Below are 4,689 nucleotides of genomic sequence, written 5' to 3'. Positions count from 1 at the left end.
TTCCTGTGATACTGATTTTACTCTAACTGCTTCACAAACAGTTTTGGGACCAGAGAATCATAGAATCAGTTCGTTTGGAAGAGAACTTTAAGATCTTTGAGTCTGACCATGATGGAAGAAAAAGCAGTATTTTGTAAGAGCTTCATTATTAAAATATTTTCCCCTGAAGTATGAGATCTGCATCTAATACCCAGATGAGGGAAATTAAGTATCATTGATGACAGGATTCCCAGGACACACATAATTTTGGGTAAGGATGTAGCATTCATCCTCTTTCCACTGGAGCTGGGACATCCCAAAGTGAAGAAATGAAGTCTGATTGGACTAGAGGGAAAAAGCATTAATTTTTGCCATACAGCACTCTCATCTGAAAGGGAGAATACTGGGTTCCAGTATTTCTTTGAAAATTGTTCATGCATTTTGTCTAATGATTGTTTCAAATTAAATGTGTGAAGAGTTTTTGAGACAAGTACGCAGGATTAGCTCTTCCTTCTGCAATGTGAAGCTACAAGGCTGTAAAGCCCAGGTTTGTACTTCTCCTGTCTTGCCACAGTGAGTCTTGAAGTCTTAAAAAGGAACATTTTCCCCTGGCTGTCTTACCTGTTTGTGTGGTCAAAAGAATGAGCTACTTGGATAGGCATGGGCTCAGCCTTTTCAGGCTGGTGTGGGAATCACATCCAGGTACTCTGAGCTACGTATCAGACCAAGCTAGTAACACAGAAGATGGATGGAAGCAGCACCAACACCAGAAGGTGGTGCCATAAAACAGAGAACAGCATTCAGTTCTTTTTAAAAAATGGCTGTGGCTGTCTTTCCACCAAGGAAAATACTAACCCTTATGTTCAAGCTAGTGAAGATAACTAACTGCAGCTCATGTTGAGGCACTTCAATAGTAGCATGGGGTTAGGGAATTTTGCTGTTGACTTTGCCAAGAAAGTTCCCTCATCAACATTTTGATGTTTCAGACCACATGCTGAAGTCATTCAGTCTCCCATGAAGTGTGTAGGGAATCTGAGACATCACTTAGATGGCACGGATTTCTACCCTGCATTGGAACATCAGAAGTTAGATAATGCCTCATTGAATTTTTTCAACTCCTACCTCCATTTCTGTCCTGTAGCTTTTAATGTTTAGTTAATGGACGAAAGAAATGTTTCCCCAGTAACTTAAAAGAGATTTGTCTGCTGTAAAAGCACACAGGAACACCATATTAAAAGGTAATCCTAAGAAAAAGCACTCAAAATGGATTACAAGGTAACAAAGTCAACACAGGCATACACGTCAGTGACAGCTTATATTTGCTAATGCTGTATGCATGAGCTGGTTAGTCAGAGCTGCTGAATCTGGCATAATACATGACCATATCAGTTTCAATAAACACCGAGACAGATTTTATTTCAGCTTTAACACCATGTATTGCAAAATCACAAATGCATTTAACCAGGCAGATACATGACAATTCCTTAACAAACATATCGTCTCTTTGACATTGGTTTCAAAGGACTAAGTTGACTTTGGCTGTAGTCCTTCTGCCTGCTGTGTTTTTGCAGCAATGAAGATCAACACTGCATTACAGCAGGACTGTAGAGAAAAATAATCTTCGAAAATATAACAAAAGAAAAGCATTGATCAGCAAGTCAAGAACTGGAATTCATTTACTTCTCCAGACTATCTGTTTTGCCACTTTTCTAGATACTTCACAATCATTGAAGAGAACTTAAGGCAGTGTCAGGAATCATAGAAAAATTCAGTGGCAGAGAATACTGATTTTCTAATATCACAGTAACTATTTCTACCCCTTCAAAACAACTCCGTGAAAAAATAGGCCGATCTTATACATTCAAACTAACTCTTTGTATAAGTATTATTTCATTTCAAGAGCACTGATCCCAAACATACGAATTTTACCTCGCAGACTTGCAGTCTTCATTTTGTGACTTCTTAATACAATAATAAAAGTTTTATGAACTCAAATGACACTATTAAAAGAGGAAAATTAGCCAAAGCCTCTCTGGACTTATTCACAATACTAGAATATTTAGTTCTTATTTCATAAGCTCTGGATACACATGAAAATGAAGCATTAAAGTGCTGGTCCAGAGCCAAGTTGTCCTAATACATAAAAGTTTAAACTACAAAGCAAGCTGCTGCTGAAAGACATTAGAACTGTATGGGATCTATGACATTGCTGTGTTCTGGAAGGCACTGAAGAATGATTATGCCCATACTAATGAAACTGGATCAACTTCTCCTGCAGCAAGGAACACCAGCGATGCCTTTAACAATGTAATATCTTGACTTGCAATTTTTATAATGACATAGCGTTAAGAACACCTGCTCATGGATGCCAAACACCTGGATGCAAGTCCTCCACATCCAGGGGGCTACTTCAGAATGAAGTGACAGCAGTGTACTTAGCTGGGGGCACTGATAGGGACTATAAGAGCAGACACCACTAGTGATGGGTTACTCTGAATATAAGCATGAAGATTTAGGAAGTCAGAAGCACTGGAGAGCATCATCCCATGTCTTAACATGTTTTTGAAGGGGTATAGTCTCAGCTGTTTTATTATATGCTGAATTCAATGCTGCCTGTGTGACTGATGCATGTTCATGGAATAGCTACTGGATTAGCCTTTGATCTTAAGAGCAAGACATGCTTATTTTTGAAGCCAGACATTAGGTGTCAAAATGTTCTGCACAGTCAAAAATTATGCCAGCCCAGGAAAGCAGAGCAGCAGCATTTAACACACCTAAAAAATGTCAGTAGGCAGAACATAAGATGTCTCAGGATTCTCAGTCACACTGCAAGTAAACAAGGATTTTATAGGGATTGCTCACCTGGACCCACAGACCTAAATCCATCCCAGGTGGCAATTTTGGCACATAAACACTGGGTTGGAGGTTGCTTTTTATTCTGGCTCCATGTTTCTTTCTCTCTTGTAACAATCCTGACAAACAATCTATTTGTCTGTGACCTCCACCCTGGATTACTATAACTCACAAAGTGGTTGAAGCTGAGCATGTGGGTAAAGTACGGGCTCCAGATGTGACTGCTCATCTTTTCCAATGCTCACATCATTACAGAATAACAGACCTGCATTTAAGGCTCTCCACAAGCTTCCAAGTAGTTTCTAAAATAGACCCAATAAAGAACGGAGACATTTTAGGTTGTTCATCCACATGATTTAATAGGTACTCTGTTTCACTGCATAGGGAGAGTTAAGAGCCTTAGAATTGCAAACCAGACAGCCCAGATGCTGAGAAGCCTATGATGCACCGTGCACAGAGGCATAAAAATGGAGCCTATGTTCAGTTCCTAACCTGGCCGATAATTGAAGCCCTCACCACCACCTTCAAGGAACAGAACCCTTCAATCTGTTGCAGAGACATTTACAACATTCTTTTCTTGGGATCTTTCTGGTCTTCGGAATTTTTAATTCCATTCTACTCAGTGGCACATATTCATCCAGGTTTACTAGAAAGTGTGTTCTTTTTCAGTTCAGGTATGCTGAGTTGGAGGGGACCCACAAGGATCACTGATTCCAACTCCTGGCCCCACACAGCACCATCCCCAAGAGTGACACCATGTGCCCGAGATCATTGTCCAAATGCTTCTTGAACTCTGTCAGGCTTGGTGCTGTGACCACTTCCCTGGGAGCCTGCTCAGTGCCCAACCCTCTGGGTGAAGAACATTTTTCTAATATCCAACCTAAACCTCCCCAGTACCACTTCAGGCCATTCCCTTGGGTCCTGTCATGGGTGCACATTTGAATCTCCCCAGGCTGAGCAGCAAGCTCAGCCTCAGTTTAGTTGTTTACTCTCACATTCAGGTTTGCATCACAACTGCTTTTTTTTCAAGGGCTGACTTCACTTTCAGTCTTTGAGAAGCTCAATATTGTTTATGTCAATTAAACATGCTTGCTCAGAGGGTCTTGGATGGAAGAAAATTCATCAGGCCCTACATGAAAACTTCATACTTCAGCTCAAAATGAGCCAATTCTGTACCTACAGAGAAAACTAAAAAGGAAAATTTATTATTAAATAGGAGAGTATTGCAGTAAGGTTAGTCACCTTCAGGGGTAAATGGCACATAAATTAAGGAGTTTTTAAAATGTCAATTCTGGCACCATGTTTATGCTAAACTACTAATTATTAGACTGAGTACAGTCTAAGTACTGCTTCAGTTTCCTCACTACTTCATTGGATCTAATTCATTACAGAATTTTTAAGTCTGTGAATGGTTCAAGACCTGGTTTTATTTAAGTTCATGTTTTGATATATGAGCCATAGTGGCTGCTAAATAGCCAAGCCCCAGCTGAAACATGGGTAAAAGAGGAAGAGCTTTTTTCTGGTGACCCAACCATGCATCCAGGCCAGGTCAAGCAAATCAGGGGGTTCACACCTTCAGAAGTACTTGAAAGTCTTCTTACTAGACTCTGCAGGAAAATATTCAGTATTTTGGAATGACAGGCAAGATATTTCTTGCCTCACCTGAACACATTTCTTTGTTTATCCTTTGACTTTTACCATGAGAAGAGTGAAACAAAGTAGCTTATATTAATTTTGACTATCATTATGGCATAAGGAGGATAGAGGTATTATGTCAAATTTATGGCTTTGTGTTGCCTGGCATACAAAATTTGGCTTTCTTAAGCTATGCCAATTCTAAACTACACAACTGACTAA

This window comes from Corvus cornix, chromosome 3 (assembly GCF_000738735.6).
Source record: "Corvus cornix cornix isolate S_Up_H32 chromosome 3, ASM73873v5, whole genome shotgun sequence".
In the NCBI taxonomy this organism is placed as follows: Eukaryota; Metazoa; Chordata; class Aves; order Passeriformes; family Corvidae; genus Corvus; species Corvus cornix.
This window is presented reverse-complemented; position numbering follows the sequence as displayed.